The sequence below is a fragment of the Pristis pectinata genome, chromosome 5 (genome assembly GCF_009764475.1).
Source record: "Pristis pectinata isolate sPriPec2 chromosome 5, sPriPec2.1.pri, whole genome shotgun sequence".
Classification (NCBI taxonomy): Eukaryota; Metazoa; Chordata; class Chondrichthyes; order Rhinopristiformes; family Pristidae; genus Pristis; species Pristis pectinata.
In genome coordinates, this window is record NC_067409.1 from 102,262,852 (window position 1) to 102,282,900 (window position 20,049).

Genomic DNA, 20,049 nt, shown 5'->3' on the forward strand with positions numbered 1-20,049 from the left:
AATCCAGGACTTGAGGTCAAGACTAAGACTTCAAAACAGTATTGAAGATGATGAATTAAACCAATAGCTGCTGTAGGAAAACAGTACAATTTCTAATTAACATTCTGAGTACTGTTTGCAGATAATTACATTCTATTGAAGAAAGCCTTTGTAAGCACTAAGTTTTCTTCTGAGTGGTCACAGTGACCCTATCTCTTTGTTGCTTAGATAGTGCGATTAAAATATCTCAACCACTGCCTACCAATCCTTTGATGATGTTCAGGCTGTTGACACTAAGCCACAAGTTGGGTATAACAGTAGATACAGCTAGTTTTAACTTGTGAAAGGATACAAAACATTCTTTGGATTTAAGTCAATCAAGTGAGTACAAGTAGACTTCAGATGCTGTCTTATCGATACCAGCATTTCAGAAACAGAAGAGCAAGAAATTAAATCTTTATTCTGTCAGGTCTATATAATTGCTTTGAAGATAGTAATTCATTGCCTTTTAATACTGACAGGAAAAACAAAATCATTTTCGAGTTCCTGGTGCCATGAGAAAGAAATAACTAAGCTTCAGTTCTGAACTAATATTTGAGTAAATACTATCGGAGTAGAGTACGAGCATTACAATGAACACTTGCAAATAATGTGTTGAAGAATAAAAAAGTAAAAAGGATGCAGACAAAACTGAAACATGTACAGTTACATCATGTCTTCAGTCAGATCCAATTACACTTGCAATGGTGTTTTGTAATGAAGATCATATGGGATGCCCTCCCTGTTCTTTTGACTAATTTGAAAAGCAATAAATATACCATCAGTATGTTAATTCAAAAACTAATACAGGTATTTAGAAATGAAATATTACATAGAACCAGAAAGTTATAAGAAGTGAAAAGTATATTAATTTTACATAAATTTTTTTAAAAATTGAGACAAATCACGGTCTAATCCTTCTATTTCGTTAAATAAGAGCCAAATAATAATTTGAAAGAGATTTGCCCTCCTGTCCCTTTCGATGGTTTAAGCAGTATGAATTAGGGAATCAAAATCCGGAATATAGATCTGAATTTATAGTGTTATCTTCCTTATTCATGAGTTAGGTGAACTTGTTTTTCTGTTGCCAATAACTTTCAGCACTGAAATCCAGAGCTCACTTGTTAATGTAAAATCGGTGGGAATTAATAAGGCTAACAGATAACAGGGATAATGAAAAATGTGGATGGACACAGGATGAATGAAGTGTATGTCCACATACCTGCAGTTAGCGGGATAGGTAAACAAGATGGCTGGAAAGTTTGAAGGTAATGATAAAACTGCATTAGTTGGAGTTGTTTCCTCTAGAACAGAGGTGGCTCAGGGGTGATTTAATTGAGGTGTATAAAATCACGAAGGACTTGGAAATGGTGGATGGACATAAACCTGTTTCTCTTCAACAGGAGGCATAGATTTAAAGTAATTTGTAGATGGATCAGAAAGGGAAGTAGGAAGAATATTTTTCACATGGAGTTCATTGGGATTCTGGAACTCATATTCTGAAATAGTGAAGCAAAGATTCTCATTAAATTTAAGAAGGTCTTGGATATGTACTTGGAGTGTATGGATAAGGTGGAAGCAGTAAAGGCTGCAATTTTTTATCTGAGGTGGTTGCGAGAAGCTGAGTGCATTCTTCTGTGTTACAAGTTTGATACGTTTAATGAAATAAAGTTCAATGTACACTCTTTGGATAGTTCTGCCACAGGTATAATTCTTGTTCATAAACTTCTCAAAATTAACACATCCAGCAATTGAAACTATAGGCCTGATTTTGGACTCAGTGGGTTTATAATGGCGCCAATGAGAAATCCTTTAGGTCTGAAAAGATCTTGCACAACTTTGGCAAACTCATTTTAGATGGCCAACTATATCCTAGCCCTAAGTTATGAGAACCTCATGAGATTCAAAGGTCAGGGTTTTATGATGGCAATGAGACCTTGACCTGTTTTTTTTGCTCTACAGTGACATTGGTACCTGGTGTCACCTTAACTAGGGATGCCCTGTGTCAAGGAACAGCAGGTCTGGAAAAGGGCTGAGAAAGTAATACAAGCTTATAAAAAATAATCAAGAGGACAACAGAAGACGTCACAAGGAAGTCTAGGAACTCACCCAGGACACTTTGCCCCTTTTCTAGATTTACCCCCATCAAGGCATCTTCTGTGGATTATTTGTGCCAGTTTCCTTCTGTACTTCTTCTTCCCACCTGCTGGTGATACGTCGTTGTTTCTAAATTCAGATCTAAATTACTTCAGTGATAACTGGGAACTAAACTGACCCAGTTCCCATACTAATGAATCCAGGTGAAACTGATGCCTGCCCTTTTTGTTTGAAGCTCACATTATGTCCCAATCACAAGAAATAAAAAATCAATAAACCCACTGCCTCTCATGTATCTAACGTGATTAACAGGTATTAAAATTTTGTTGACTTACGGAGAGAAAGAAAAACATTCTGTAATTTGCAGGAGGTTATATTTTGGTCAAGGAAATCATATTTATATCTTAACTGCTGCAATAAAATAAAATATGATTTTTTTCTTCATTTGTGACATGAATACATTGCTCTTATGCAAGCTATAACATAGAAATTAATAAGGATGAGTTACTACAGGGATGAACTTTAACAGCCCACTTGGTCAGTTGTCATCTCTGACTTTCTACTTGATTATCCACTGAATATTCATAGAAATGTTTTGCATCTAACTCTTATTAGATATTGCTTGGATCAAATGAGCTCAGCCCAGGAAAATAATTTCAACCCATTTCTGGCTTAACTCAAACCAAACATCACAATCCAAATGTTATGTGAAGCTGGTGCCACAGTTTGTGGTCTTTGCTCACAGGCAACAGATTTTAGGGCCATCAACATTAAGCAAGCATCAGTGTTCCATATGTTATCCTGAGAAATAAATAGTGCTCGTGGAAACTGCAGTGCATTCATGTGTTTTCTTCTGTTCCCTCATACCAAACAGAATATGATGGATCCTTTTAAATGTAATGAGTTAGAACATTAGATTGCAAAATGTGAGCTATTCTGAGATTTTGTGTAGAACAAGATTCATCATTGAATTGCTATATTTTTGAAAAAGAATCTACATCTAGTTAGTGAAAATCTGTCTCATGGTACATTCTCTACATTGAAACTCATAATACCAGAAGGAAAGAAAGGAATTATCAATTTGCTATTAACAATTTTGAAATTAGTCAACTTGACAACTAATTCAAAAGTTGATGATAACAAATTAATGCTGTCAAGAAAGTAGCACAGAATGAATATGAGTTGTCAGCCCCACTCACTATCACATAACTTCTTTCACAATAATCAAATATCAAAACAAGATGCTTTAATGTCCCTGCTAGAAATGTCGTGTACAGATCTTGTAAAGCATAAAACTGCAACAACATCTGTGTATCAGTTTATCAGGAAATTGCAAAAACCATGCCCGTATATCTGCAGTTCTAAATTTATCTTTTCCATACCAAAGAGAAATAAAAAGAGTGGTATTCCACACTGCTTTAATTTTAGTACTTAATATCATCCATATGATAATGCCTGTTTAGTACAGCAAATGCACAAGGGGTAGATTATCGTAATGATGATTTGGAAACTAATTGATTATGGTTCATGAATAATCAATCACTAATGTTCATAATCATTATACCCCTAGCAGCTCATTTAAAAAATCTGTTGTAGACATCTGGTCAGTATCTGACTGAGATAGATGAAGGTAAATGGATGTTCATTGTTGGCACAGTTAGTAAAGGTTAGCTGCCTGATCATGTGCATTATAATAGTTTTTTGGAACACTGGTACATAACACTGCAAGCTTGTCTTCAATAATATTTGGATTTCTACAGGCATAATAGGGAATATCATTACCCTTGGGATGCAAGTTGCTGCACGCAGTACCAAGAAACAATATTTCATACGTGAATTGCTACTTAGTACTTGGCAATAGTGCCCAGTGTCCCAGAACTGGTTTTTAAAGAAGTGTGTGCGGTTTTACGCAGAAATGAGAATCTGCAGAATTATTTTTTAAAAGAAATCTCAATGATAGTGCATTTCCAAATGCTATTTCATTTATGTTGAAGCTGGTGATTTTGTTGAATTTTGACTGTTTTTACATTGCCATTGGTGCATCTACAATGAAAGGAGCTATTTGCACCGGACTATCAAAGAAGCAAATGTTCCCCATCTGGTTGGTTGTATTGAACCAACACTTAGCTGAAAATTGAGGAGGTGGTTCTGTGCCAGGAAACACATTACTGCACATGTGCCCTTGCCTCGTGTCTTTGTAGTTATTTTCAGAGACATGCTGTTCTGCGGAGTATATCTCCATGACTGGGAGTGGAAATTGTGGAGATCATGGCTCATGGGGAAAGGGATGTGCAGTAATGTGCAGTAGATTATTCATCAAAAAGCTCCAGAACTGCCACACTGCTTAGGTAAATCCCTGAAGGTCCTCAATAAGGGATTTTAAAATGGGTTTACACTTGAATAGTCATGCAGTCCTATTTCAAAAAAAAGACAATCTAGAATTTGGAAATTTTAGCCAATTTATTAGTTGGTATCAGCATCATTAGGAATGCTCTTGATTGGTGAGCTGCCATCAGGAAGAGCTAACAGCGCCTCTGCAAAAGAAGGTGGTGCCTTACTAATTCGACTACCTCTTTTGAAGAAGTTATAATGTTGTAAGATTGATGAGTGAGGATAGCCCAGTTGACATTATTTACCCAGGTTTTCAGAATGTATTTGATAAAACACCTTGCAATAATTTACTCCACAAGATATTATCTTGTGGAATCAGTGGCAATTTTCTATGATGAATAATAATTGACTGCATGCTCTTGGGGTGGAGGTTTAATGGTTGTGGACCAGCTTCGAGCCTGCAGGGGATGGTGCTCGTGCCTTTGCCTCCACCATCCCCACAAATTAAATAGTGAAGAGTTGTTGAGGGATCAATCCATGTGCTGGAAAACAATATGATGATTTGAGCAGATATTTGGACCATGGAGGGGACCAAATGACTACAGGCAACACTAATGTTTTGGAATAACAGACTTGCATTTGTCATAGAATCATAAAGCACAAAAGGAAACTATTCTGCCCCTAGTGCCTATGCTACTTCTTCAGATAAAATGATCTAATTAGTCCTAAACACCTTCTCTTTTCCAATACCCATGTAAAATTTTGCCCTTCAAATACAAATGAAATGCCCATTTTAAATTACTGTGATAGAATGAAGGACAAGAGAGTTAAGTAACAGAAGGGTTGATGATACAGAGCACAAGAGTATGATAATGAGTGAATAGTAAAAAGGTGTCAGGAAAAACTTAAATTGCAACAGTAGAACCATAACAAGCAGCTCCTGTACAAAAAAAGGGAGAAGGGTTTATAACCTGAAATTGCTGGATTATAGAGGCCATTAAGTGCCAGATTTAAAGGGAAAGTATTGTCCTTTGATTTTCATGTGAATCTTATTGAAGCAGTATTGGAGGCTAGGGTCACAGTGGGAGCAGGGAATCACCAGGAGCTCAGGTTAATGCTTGTGGAGGTGGTCAGCAAAAACAATCTGTATTTGATTTCCACAGTGTAGCAGACACCACATCATGAATAGTGAATGCAGTTTATCAAACTGAAAGAGATACAAGTAAATCACTGTTTCACATGAAAGGTTAGCTTGGGGCACTGGACAGCAGGGAGCAATGAAGCGAAGGGGCAAGTGTTGTACTCATTTGCATGGGAAGGAAGAGAGGGAAGGAAGCTGATAGTGGGGTAGGATCGAGAATGCTTGAATTTAACTATATTACGGTCCCCTTCAACATGTGATATCCTTTTATCCATTCACAGGATTGTTGCTGTTGTTAAGGCTGCATTAAATGCCCATCCAACTGCCCTTGAGAAAATTGTGGTGAGCTACCTTCTTGAAGTGCTGTTGTGCTTGTGGCAAAGGTTGAGTTAAGAGGTTTTATCTTCCGGGAGTGGGTTTGCTGTCCAATGTAAACTGCACTCCTCTGGGCAGGAAGCGGAGGCTGATCCTGCTGGCCCTCTGCACCAGGGAGATGGGAGATGGGGCCTACATGATGACTGGGTCTTAGGCCACAAAATCCTTAGGCTCCAACCCAAGAATGCCCATACAGGTTTTGACAGAAGCTGTGAGGCTTTTCAACAACTTAAGTGTCTCTGATCTTCAGAGATGTTTAAACATTATTAAAGTTGGTGTAATGATATTTTCAAATACTACTAAACAATTAAAAAGGCAAATATTTATTAAAACAAACTAAGCACAGAAATTATTTAAAAAACATTAGTCTGAAATAACATAATAAATAAAAGCCTAACTTCCATAATCCACAGGTTGAGAATCCCCTTTAAAATGAGCAGGATCTTCAGTCCTTTGACAGGGCAGGTAGAAATGAGCAATAAATGCATTTTTGCCATCAGACATGAATCCTATAAATTAATAAAATCACACCATGTAACCTGGCAAAATCTTGCATGGAAGCATAATGTTATTGAACTTCAAGTCTGAGACCCACTTCTCGCTGAATGGACAGCTGACCAGATTCAGTCCATTATTTGTTTGGCTATTTATAATATATATAAATATAAATATATAAATATATATATAAAAAAATATATATATACACATACACATACACACACACACATATATCTATATATATACATATATATATAATATTAAATAGGCTTTCTCATGTTGCAGTTGCTTATTATCTGGTACTTTTGTGGCATGAATGATTCTTGCAATAGGTCATCCCATGTCTGAATATCATCCAGGTTTGCTACATGTAGACATGCACTGCTTCATTTTCTGTGGAGTTTTAGATAGAATTGATGATTGCGCTATTATCAGAAAACATCCCCATTTCTGACGTTATGATGAAGAAAAGTCAGCAAGTTATTTATTATATTAATACAATAAACAGACCCACAGGACATCAAGTACATCTTATGAAATAATATCATCATTCACTGTACAATTAGAATATGTTTGTTATTTGCTAGATTACATTTTTCCTTACTTTTTAGCACTTTTCATTTAACTTTTCCATCACCACCCTCAACTACCACACAGAATGTGTATTACACGCATTTCTCTGACCTGCTCCTGATCTGTCACTACTATATCATTGGAAGCAGGTTATCAAAACCCAACTTACATCACACTTTTGGCAAAGTTATGACAGAGGGGTGGTCGAAGCAGCTTTCAGTCAGCTCTTGACCACGAACACAGACAGGGATACAGCTATCCAAGTAGCCATTCTTTAAATGAGACAACAGATCATGACATAAGAATTCTTTGGGACCTGGAAAAGCATATTAAAAATGTGGTCTGTGTCAGGCCAATGCATGCTCTGCCAGAGCCCATTGCTGCAAAGTCTGATTGCATGGGACTCAACACACTTTGTTCATTTTACATAGAAAGGCAGCCACAAGGTAGAGAGTCTCTGGGTGTGAGGGATGTGGCATTAGTCGGTGGGGAGATTAAGGCCTTGAAGGTTGGGTTGGGACACCTGAGTTGGTGGATAGGAGACTGCAGTTGTCTGTGGGAGGCAGTGATTAGCTGCTGGGAATGTTAGAGGTGGCAGTGGAATTAGGGTCATTATCAGCTGCTGGCAGTGGGTTGAACTTTAATCAGTTTCTTGGGGGTTGGTGGTTTTGTGAGCTGCAAGGTTGGCTGGAAGGCGTCGGGGGCTTGAGTGTTGAAAGCTTCTTAAAGGGGTAAGATCCTTACATTAAGTGAACCCACCTGAAGCTGATTACCTGCATCAGGCACCACAGTTTGGGAGCTGCTTTCCTTTGAGTCATCCTGTAGCAGCCCTTACAGGTCTCGTCCGGGTTTGTTTCTGCATTAGAGTCCTGAGCAGTGCAGATACCATAATGAAAATTATGAAAGTGGCAACTAGATGTGTGCTGCGCTCCTTTGGAAAATGCTGTGCATGTCTAGGTGCTTCCATACATCAGTACACAAAGGACCTGGTGGAAAATCGCATTCTTTGGTTGTCAGGCATAATTCAAAGTTCATGTATATGATATCAGGGTTCCAAGTGCTTGGGTATTGCAGCTGTATCTGACCCTGGAGACTCTTGACAACTGCTTATACACAAACGTTGTTGCAGAAGTCATTAAGTAGCAATTAGGAACTGGAGTCCTGAGTTTCCATTCCCTACCGACAAAGAAAGAACATTGTTAGTTTTAGTTCCTTCACCACCTCTGTAGCTGATAGTCATTCAACAGCGACCAGCCACAGAACCTGAGATCTTTCTGATCTGTTTGTTCAGTTCAGGGTAGTGAATGTATTTACAGCTGAATCATGTGGGAGACGCAGGTTGTGTTCAGGGACAGGAGGTGAAATGCATGGATTTTCAGTAATGCTGGGGACACTTCAATCACTTGCCCACCCCCATTCCCTAAGAAAAAGTCAAGTCCAGTCCTCTCCCTTGGAAGATCCTCTACCTACATACCTACACAAAAACCCTCTTGAATGCATCCTACAAATTCTTTCCCATGTAAGCCCCTTGCATTAATTGTGAAATTTAAATTCCCCTACTACTACAAGCCTATTGCTATTGCACCCTTCTGTGATCTGCAATTGAGATAGGAGGAAAATATGTGTTACAACTTAATTTGCAGGAGTGATATAGAGTAAATTTAATGATAAAAGTTGAGCTTGATCATTAGTTCAATGCTACGCAAGAAGGTGGCCCACATGCTAATGGATTTAACTGTTGCTATGTCTCTGTTGGATCATGAGGAAGAATAGCTAATATTTAATCCATGGATATTGCTTGTGTGGAGGGCTGAGAATTCTCAAGATTTTATCATTGTAGATCATGTCTATATAGATCCAACAGATCATTTACAGAAATGATCTTTTGGACCTATGACAGCTATGCAAAGCAAGGTCAATGGAAAACTTTCATTACTATAATGCAATGATATGTAACACATATATTCCTCCTATCTCAAGCCATAGGTGAGTTACTAGAAAATTGGAGGTTATCCAATATTGTCCCCTTGTTTAAAAAGGGCAGAAGGGATAAGGTCAGAAACTACAGGTTTGTAAGTCTTACATCAGTGGTAGGCAAGTTGTTGGAGAAGATTCTGAGGAACAGGATTCAAGTTCACTTGGAAAGGCAGGGACTGATTAGAAGGAGTTTTGTGCAGGGGAGATCATGTCTCACAAATCTGTTTGTTTTTTGAGCAGGTAACCATGGAGATTGATAAAGTAGATGTTGTCTGTATGGACTTTAGTAAGGCATTTGACAAGGGCCCGCGTGGTAGGTTGGTCCAGAAGGTTAAGGCACAAGGGATCAGTCAACTGGATCCAAAATTGGCTTGGTGATAGAAAGCAGAGGATGGTGGTGGATGGGTGCTTTTCTGACTGGAAATCTGTAACAAGTAGTGTACTGCAGGGATCGGTGCTGGAACCTTTGTTGTTTGTTATATATATAAATGACTTGGATGAGAATGTAGGGGATATGATTGGTAAGTTTGCCTATGACACAAAAATCAGTGGAGTCATAGATAACAAAGAAGGTTATTTAAAAATACAGCGGGTCAGAGATCAGCTGAAAAGTTGAGCAGAGTGGTGACAGATGGAATTTAATCCAGACAAGCGCAAGGTAATGAACTTTGGCAGGTCAAATTCTGTTTGACTGAATGGGAGGGACCTTAAGAACATTTATGTACAGAGAGACCTTGGGATGCATGTCTGCATGTCCGTAGCTCATTGAAAGTGGTGACACAGGGGAATAGGGTAGTGAAACTGGCAGCTGGTATGCTTGTATTCTTTGGAGTTGAGCACAAGAGCTGGGACATCATGTTATAGTTGTACAAAACATTGGTCGGACTACACCTAGACTGTTGTGTACAGTTTTGGTTGCCAAACTATAGGAAGGATTTAGTAGCAATAGAAAGAGTGCAGAAGAGATTCACCAGGATGTTGCCTGGAATGGAGGGCTGGTGAATATTTGGAACAAGCTTACCGGGGAGGTGATTGAGGCAGATACTATTACAAAGTTAAAAAGGCTTTTAGACAGCTACTTGGATAGGAACAGAGTAGAGGGATATGGGCCTAAACAGGGCAAATAAGATTAGCGTAGGTAGGCATCATGGTCGACATGGACAAGGTAGACTGTAAGGGTTCATTTCTCTGCAATGTCCTTTTATGAATCAATGATTCTATGATTCAACAGGTTAAATGCTTTGAAAAAGTAGTTAGTCTCTTTCACAATGTGACACGATAGCACTAATTATTCCTGCTGCAACAGCAAAAACAAAGCAGCCCCACCTAAGAAAGAGAAAGGTTTTCAGGAGCAAATCACATAATGTAAGGGTTTGTAGGCAGACAGATAAATTAAGCCTTATTGAGCAGGCAAGTACATGCACTGTCCTTGAGATTATATTGCTGCATAATTCAGCTGCTATCTCTAGCAGATGCAATGCTTCCAAAGCCCCATACTTACGTATTTTTGTTTAGAATTAACCTCAGTACTGTACCAAGTTGTAGTTATGCTGATTTTAAACCATATAATCTTAAACAAACTTAGTAGTTGTTTGAGGAGGAATTTAGGTTTCATGGTGCTATTAATCTCTGAGGTACAGACTGCCTTCAATAAAGTAATTTCCCTCTTCACATTCATGTACCCAAGCATGCTTGACATGCAATGGCCAGCATACATTATATATGTACAAGTGTAAATTGTGAGGCGTAATTCCAGCAAGTGATACCCAGGAAAGTAAATAGCTACTAAAGGTGTACTGAAGGGAAGTACATGAGAAAGACCAACGTGGCAGAAGTGGAATTCGGTCTCTGGATTGCATGACTGAGAAAACGTACAGAGATAGGAAAAGGTGAGGTGATGTGGGAATTTAAAATAAACTCAGAAGCAGTGTCTGTTCAGACAAGAATGATAGACAACCGAGTGCAGCATTGAACATGGACAAGAGAGACCTTTATAAATGGATGTCAACAGAAATTGGAGGATGACAAAGAACCGATCAGTGTTTTTAATTGCCAAGTCTCTGGGTAACAAAGGCGTAAATGATGCCTTGTAGTTATAGAGGGCTGGGTAACAATGGATTTGGGCAGTGCTGTGGGAAGAGAAACAAACAGTGTTTCAAAGCTTAACTCAGGGTCAAACAACATTGTTCAGCTTGAGATGATGGCTGGGGTGAAGGTGGAATTTATAAGATGATGAGATATCTTTATTAAGTCACATGTACATCGAAACACACAGTGAAATGTACCTTTTGCATTGAGTGTTCTGGGGGCAGCCCACAAGTGTTGCCACACTTCCGGTGTCAACATAGCATGCCCAAAACTTCCTAACCTGTATGTTTTTGGAATGTGGGCGGAAACCGGAGCACCTGGAGGAAACCCATGCAGACATGGGGAGAACATACAAACTCCTTACAAACAGCGGCCGGAATTGAACCTGGGTCACTGGCGCTGTAAAGAGTTACGTTAACTGCTATACTACCATGCCTGCGTGGTGAGAGCTTGGCATTTGTCGCAGGAGATAAAGGTGGTGGCTTCGGCCTCGATAGTGTTTAACAGGAGGAAATTTCCACTTATGCAAGATTGGTTATTGAGCAAATAGCCTGACAACACAAAGGCAGTAGATTGGTTCAATTAAGTGCTGGAGAGTTACATCTTGGTATCATTAGTGTACTTGGTATGTGGCTGGGGAACCAAAGTTCCTGAGGGTAATGGTGTAGGATGACAGAGAAACTGGGGATGCACTGGCCTCACGCTGGAGATGCAGGTCTGGTACCAACCAAGGCCAATAATACTGAATTTAGAGGAAATACATTGTAGAGAATAATGTCTTCAAATAGAGATGCTGTTGATGGCAAGGGGAATAATGTATTGTTGGGTGCTTAAAGCAGTGGCTCTGTTAGAAGTACCCTCACCTCCAAACCAGAGGAATATGGGTGTAAGTCCTGATTCTGAGCAAACATTTCTAGGATGACACACCAATGCGATACCGGCACATAAATCTCCTCCTCATATCCACTCCCCACCCCACCTTCCCTCCTCACATCACATTGTCTCTGACTTCAAACTTGCAAGTGTCATAGGTAGGGAATTCTTCTTCCCCTCTCTGCTCATGCCAATCTTATCCATGGGCCTATTTTTGCAATTATCCGAGAAGTACAAATCCGAAAAACGGCAAGCAGAGGAGGTAGAACAAACTGGAGACATAAGAGAATGCAGATTCAAGAATCTGGAGCAAAGAGCAAGCTGCTGGAAGAACTCAATGGGTCAGGCAGCAACTCTGGAGGCAAAAGGTCTTGACCTGAAATGCAGACTATCCCTTAGCTTCCATAGATACTGCCTGACTCGCTGAGTTCCTCCAGCAGCTTGTTTTTTGCTGAGAAAGAACAAAACAGTGATAATGAAAATACAATGTCTTTATTCTTAGCTCCCAGCTCAGATCCTACACTGCAGGTATCTTGGAGAAAGGAAGATGGGAATTGCATTTGGAGAGACACTGGGCACAAGCAATGGAAGTAGGTATGCGTAGCAAGATGTCAGATTGCCAAAGTACTAAATAGATCATGGTTAATTTTGTCAGCAGGTGTCACAGATGCAGAATTTATTGGATCAGAGTATAGAGGAAAGTTTGCGGACATAACCAGCAATTGCAAGTCTGTCAAGTATCATGTATTTACTGTCAAGCAGCATGAGATCAGCATTGATTTGAACAAGGCTTTGCACAGGGTTTAGTGCCCTTTCTTTCCAGTCTAGAACCCCATTGGCACACTTGTGGTCTGAGCCATGATGCAACATCTGTTCAATCATCTTTCCTTTGATTACAACACAAGTCATTTACAAGTTTGGAACAGGAGTAGGTCGTTCAACACCACAAGCCTGCTCTGCCATGCAATAGGATCATGGCTGATCATCAAGCTGAAACTGGAATTAGTTCCTAATGGATAGCTGGACAGAGAAAGCCTATCTCGGGTTATAGACTTCCTCCACCTCAATCTTGTCCTCCTCCTCTTCCATCTCATCTTTTCCACAACATACACGATACTAGCACGGATCATGGATTTTACTCAGCTTTGCAGGGCTCTCTCAGAATTGATGAATAATAATTCCAGGCAGTGGAATCATTGCTTCACCATGCCAATGGTCTACTCTATCACGTCGCATGCTTCCTGTGCAGTTGTGAGCTGAGCCCATGGCCATACTGTCAGCAAACAGCACTCTTCACCCACTAGTAATCCAGTGTCTTGGTGTGAAGTCTGGAATTCTGACACTGAATGATGGTATCACAACTATTGCCACAATAATGTGAATTTGCCTGAATGATGTGTCAGATCCAGTTATTTTCAAAAATGCAGGTTCTTTCAGTAGTCCAAGAATGAGTTAGAAACAACTTGGTGCTTCACAGAGTTTTATTGGAAAAGTTTGAAACAAAGAAACAGTCACAGAGCACATGGCACTAGCTTTACTCCTCAGAGATGAGCTGAGACAAAGGAACTAAAATAAGCTAGGGGGAGGGGGAAGAGAGCAAGAGAGACAGATAAGCAAGAGGTAAGAGAGCAAGGGAGAGCAAGATAAAGCAAGAGAGAGATGGAGGCAAGAGAGAGAGAGCAAGAGAGTGATTAACAAAAAACAACACCTTTCATACCTGGGATAAGAGATACTCCTTAGCTAACAATAGTCCAATCAGAAAACCTATTAGATACCAGTGGCTAAAAACCAACCAAACACGTATTTACCTGATGGACGAACCAATAAGCTAAAAAGCAATTATACCTTGTACAGCACTTGAGATGTACTAAACACTATACGTGTTAAAAAACTACTTAAAACAGTTGAATCCAACAGATGCCTCTCCTATCTACCTCGTCTGTTAGATATTGAGGGAGTGAAATCCATTTTGGTTGTTTTATATCTCAGTGGCAAACAGCATCTACAAAAATATATTTATTCAGTCTATACTAAGTTCACTGGACATGTAGTCTTTGTCCTGTTCAGTGTTGTTCAGCAGCAACTGGCAGGCATCAGTGAGAACCCTGCTGGTGGGTTGCAGATGCCCCTGATGTTGGATATCATTCAGGTTCAGATGGCACCTTTTGTCCCTGAACTCAGTGGTCAGATATGGCCTCCTGCTGAGAGCACTACTTTCCCGTCACCTGCTCCTACTTCAAGTCACTTTGCTGGGTCTCTGTCACCTCCCAGTCAGGCTTGACAAGAGGAAGGTCAGCAGGTGCACCCAAGTCACAAACCAACTGGTTTGTGAAATGCCTTGAATTCAGCAAAAATTCCTTCAGCATCCCTACATCATTTCTCATAAAACTTCTGAACTTGTGGTATCCATGCGAAGCACCAAAATTACTTGGCATCGTAGAAAAAAGAATTAATAGAAATCTACCATCAACCAACCTTTCTGCAACTGAAGGACTTTCTGAGAAGTGAAGGGGGAAGAGGAAAGGGGGAGTCCTTCATTCTCATCCTATGTTCAATTTTATGAGGTTAAATAAGGGCATCTGCTGAAGTGAGAAGCCCCAAGTTAGGAGCACCGAGAAAGCAGCTGGTGTACTTTGTCCAAAGGGATGCCAGTTCTAGATCTGAACGCAGAAGCTGATGATACTGAGCACAATGCATGCTCCTCCATCAGAATGAGCACTAAATTGAATCTTGTGATCTGAACAGCCACAGGATGTTTCTGCTTGTAGATTTTTTTTTCCTATAAAAAAGGACTACACTTTGTGGAATAAAAGTCAAGCCAAAACCTGATCATTTGTAAATACCAGTACAGTACTATAAAAGCAATGCTTGTTTCCTGAACCACAGTTCATACTTTGAGTTGATATGGGGCCTAATATAACTCATAATCAAGCAAGTGTCTGCTTTGACATTCCTATCAGAAAATGCACCAAGTTCAAACCTTTTTCTCCATCTCACCCACACACACATGCACTCTCCATCCAGCTAATTTTGCCTGCAGCAGTTGACATTTAACCCAGCTGGATAATCGAGGAATAACATTTGCGTTACAATTTAACATGACCCCTGGCTTACAGCTCTTTTATATTACCTTCCGAAATGGCTGCTGACATCCTGGTGAGGAAAAAAGGAGCTTATTATTACAATGCCACAGTCAATGTCATCAGAAATGCCTCTGCCCTTTTCAGTTACAGACGAGCAACTATTAAGGAAAAGGTATTAAAACAAAAAGGAAGACTCAGAGGCAGGCGATATATGGGTTAAGCTAAAGCAAAGGTTAATGGATTGACTGTTACCTGTGCACGGGGCTTAACACAACCTTATACACTAGAGGATTGCTTGCATGACTTATTTTCCTGTGAACTAAATTGAACAGTTTTTTTAATGTTGTTAAAGCATGCAGTGACTTTTTAGTTTTGACTTCTTGAGAAGTGTGCTGACATGTTTATGCTTTTTCAAAGAAAAAATATTTTGTTTGGACCATTTGAGAAAAGCTGTATTTATAATAGACATGGGACTCTGGGTCCAATATTGACCTGGGGGTCCAATATTGACAGACAAATCTGTTTAGTTAATGGAATCATAAAATTTGGATAAAGAAGAAGGGTATTCATCTCATTATATCCCTGCTGGCTCTCTGAAAGAACAATTCACTTAATCTCAATACCATCTGTATTCCTGTTTCTCCTTTAAGATGCTTCTTTATTCTCCTTTTTCAATGAATTCATGGAATATCCTTCTACTGCTGGCCAGGTACTTTGTGTCCTAACAATAGTTTACTTTTTAATATTTAATCTCCACTAATTTCTCTTTATTATAGCCCCTTTCCAATTCAGAGTATAATCTCATGGAGTTCTACCATATGCTGCTGGGAACCTGGGCTTTATCAATTCCAAGAGCAAGCACCCCTCTCATACAAAGAACAGAGACAGTCACTGCCCTCACAAATTAGGTGTTTTCCCCCATAAATTCAAACCCCTGGATCAACATGTTCTTTCCCTTCACCCAAAACATTATAATGAATTTCATCTGTTACCTTTCTGCAATGATGAGGAAACAGTCAAAGATTACCACTGCTACATCTCCCTCACTTCCATCACCTCCTTGTATTTCACCCACTATCGCATCAATCACTTCTGCTCCTTTTGGATCAGCCCATGATGGTGCCATTTGGCTTGATGCAGTAATGTGAGATGCATTAGTGATCCTCTCCCACTCCTCCATCATTAGAAAGATATTCCTCTGCACTTCTATCACAGTATCAGCAATAGAAAGAACATTGACTAAAAAATTTAGGATAGCTGAGATTATGTATTGAGTCAAAGATGTTCAAAGGAGCAACCAGGAATCAATTCGTTGGCTAAATCTTCTAGTGGATTGATTTAATGTATCTATGCAGTTAGAAATGTTATATTAAGATCTCATTTGAATCTCAGAGAAGCACTTAACAGAATCTGATCTGGTAGAAAACTGGATCAGGGAGTTGATTTTTGCAAATTATGAATGTCAAAAATATGAAAGTAGAAAATGGGGAGAAATACACACTTCGTTAGGAGTGGGGTAATTAGGGCAGATTCAATTGTGAAATTCAAATGGGAACTGGGTAAGTAGTTAAATAGGAAATATGGAGAGAGGAAAAGGAGTGAGGCTCGCTAGATCATCCTCACATTCAGTCAGTATGGATATGCTCACCCAAATAACTTCCTTCTACTCTGTAACCTTTCTATGAATCTGAGTAAGAAATAAGCTAATTTATTGAAAGCTGCTTGGTGATAATGTGGAAGTCTGATTAGAGCTGAAATGGATAAAGATAATTAGATAAACACATCACTGAAAGACTTCACACAGCAGGATATCATTTGATTAAGAGGATGAATGCTGAACAAATGGTGAAAGCAATCTAACTCAAAATATGGATAATTTTAACCACTCCCCACTCACCTCCTCGCAACTGCTAATGATAGCCTGGGTGCTGGTGAGAGACTCATTGTGCATTTCTCTTATTTTATTTACTTGACCTTGGACACAAGAGAGCTGCCTGCCCTTGAGAAATGGGGTTGAATTTACATACCGATGGCATTATTACAGAATAGATGCCATTTTAGATTTTCTGACTGGTTGCATCATCACCTGATATGGAGGCTCCAATGCACAGGATCGCAAGAGGCTGCAGAGGGTTGTAGACTCAACCAGCTCCATCAGGGGCACAACCCTCCCCACCATCGTGGGCATCTTCCAGACTCGGTGCCTTAAAAAGGCAGCATCCATCACTAAGGACGCTCACCATCCAGGACATGCCCTTTTCTCGTTACTACCATTGGGGAGGAGGTACAGGAGCCTGAAGACCCACACTCAACAATTCAGAAACAGCTTCTTCCCCTCTGCCATCAGATTTCTGAACGGCCCATGAACCTATGAACACTACCTCATTATTCCTTTTTTGCACTATTTATTTATTTACATAATTTATCGTAATTTTATGTCTTTGCGCTCTACTGCTACCACAAAACAACAAACTTCATGTCATGTAAGTCACTGATAATAAACCTGATTCTAATTCTAATGATGTGGATATCATTGAAACTTAAAAAATTCTAACAAAGCCAATCAGAGAGAATGTGGGGAGGATGTTCCCCATGGCTGAGGAGGTTGAAATCAGAGTCACAGGCTCAGGACATGGGGTAAGACATTTAGGATTGAGATGAGCAGAAATTTCTCCGCTCAGCATGTGGTGAACCAATGGAATTCTCTACCACGGGAGGAAGTGGAGGCCAAGCCACAGAATATACTTAAGAAAGAGGAAGATAGGTTTCTAGGCACAAAAGGCATCATGAGTTATGGGAAGAGAACAAGATTATGGTCTTGACATAGAGGATCAGTCATGATCACATAGCATGGGTGGAGCAAGTTTGAAGTTCTAAATAGGCTAATCGTTCTCCTATTTTTGATGTTTCTGTGCTTTCCTCTAAGCAAATGCAGGTAGCTCCAAAAATACAGATCCAAGTAAGTTCTCCCTATTTACTACCTGAGTCAAAAGAAGCTACATGAATGCCTTGGTCCTCATGCACCCTTTGTTCCTCTTCCCATTAATTTATCCATAATCTGCAGAGGCATCATTCTCTGGTGGCACCTGGCCCCCGCTACTTTCCATTAAAATATTTAACTTCCAACCATCATTTTTTTCCCCAATATCTTGTGCAGACATTCAGGATTGATACATTAGGCCTCCGAAGTTTCAAAATCAAACAGCTGGGACTCAAGTGCACCACTTGAGACCCTAAGTCCTCAATTACTCTGCGAACATATAATCATGTTTAAAATTACAAACCATTGCAGTTATTTGTGACACATGGCAGGATAAGTTTGTGTAAATGGCTATTATTAAACAAAGCACATAAAAAATTGCACAAAGTAATTGACTGATATCCACTGTGACTCGGTAGATTGCATGGGATCTATGGTGACTTGGAAGACTGGATTCAGATTTGGTTTGGCCATAGAAGACAGAGTAGTGATGGATGGGTGTTATTCTGTCTGGAGGTGTGACCAGAGATTAGTGCTGGAACCTCTGTTGTTTGTTACATATGAAATGATTTGGACGAAAATGTAGGTGGTCTGATTAGATCTATGAGGCAAGTTTTTTTTATATATAAGAGTCGTAGGTGCCTAGAGCGCACTGCCAGGGGAGGTGGTGGACGCAAATACGATAGCAACATTTAAGAAGCATTTAGACAGGCACATGGACAGGCAGAGAATGGAAGGCCATAGACCATGTACAGTCTGATGAGATTAGTTTAATTTGGCATCATGGACAGCACAGACACCATGGGCTGAAGGGCCTATCCCTGTGTTGTACTGTTCTATGTTCTATGATATATATAATTTGTAAATCATGACCCTTTCTGGTAATTCTGAGAAATGTCTTTTCTTTCAGCCTAGCTCTCAAAAACAGCACGGCCCAGGACTTTCATTATCAACAGAACATAGAATTGTATTGCAAACATAATTATTGTACATGTCAAATAAATGAAACATGTGTTCCACAGAAAGGCTTTGGTAGTTAGAATGATAATTAATGATAAAGGAAAATCTTCTTCTTGTCTTTCCCACTTTGGGGAGGTAGAAGGTAACTTGTTTTCTTCAGTCCAACACATACTTACTTCAACAGCTTTGTTTGAAAAAGCAATTCAATTATATTGTCTGTTATTTTACTTTTTTTTAAATCACCATGTCTCCATTTCCTCATTCATCTGCTACTGAGATATTATGCTGTGTCAGAATGCCACATCTTCTGATAAATGACTGAAGACTGACTGGTTCACTTTATTAAAAAGTAATAACAATTTTTGTTCGCACCCTTCATGTCGTTGGGGGACCATGAATCAAAGGACAGTGCCTGTCCATGGCTGATAAATGCATCGTTTACCAGCTGAGGAGTTATTTAGGACTGGCTATTAATTTAAATCACATTTATCTCCTCACAACTACACTGAATGGGGGGGATGGCTGCGATAGGACTTCAAATGACCAATGGCCACAGCTAACTGCACATTATTTATTACCTCGACTAGCACTGTGAATCACAATACGGTGAAAAATAATCAGTGCAAATTACCATGGCTAATCTAATAAGAATAGCAACACATTTTGCTCTGGCAGTACTCTGTGAAAAGTAATCCAGAAATATATTTATTCGCTTTGAAGTCAATATTTTAAATAAAAGCAACCATGTTAAGGTTATACTAATATGAGAAAAGAAGGTTAATTTTATGGAATGCTTATTCACCTTCTACATATATAATAAATTCTGAAACAGAAGAAATGTAATTAAATGTTTGTTTCTCTTAATTTGTACTTGGAGCATAAATTCATGCAGATTCACAATTTACTACATAATACATGATGGGTGATCGCCAAGTGCTTTGAAAAATGGAGACAATCTGCTAGAGGATTCAGAAGACCATTGAGAATTTAATTTGATTTCTGTAACATAATAATGGATTTTTACAGATGTCAGTGAATAAATTATTACACAAAAT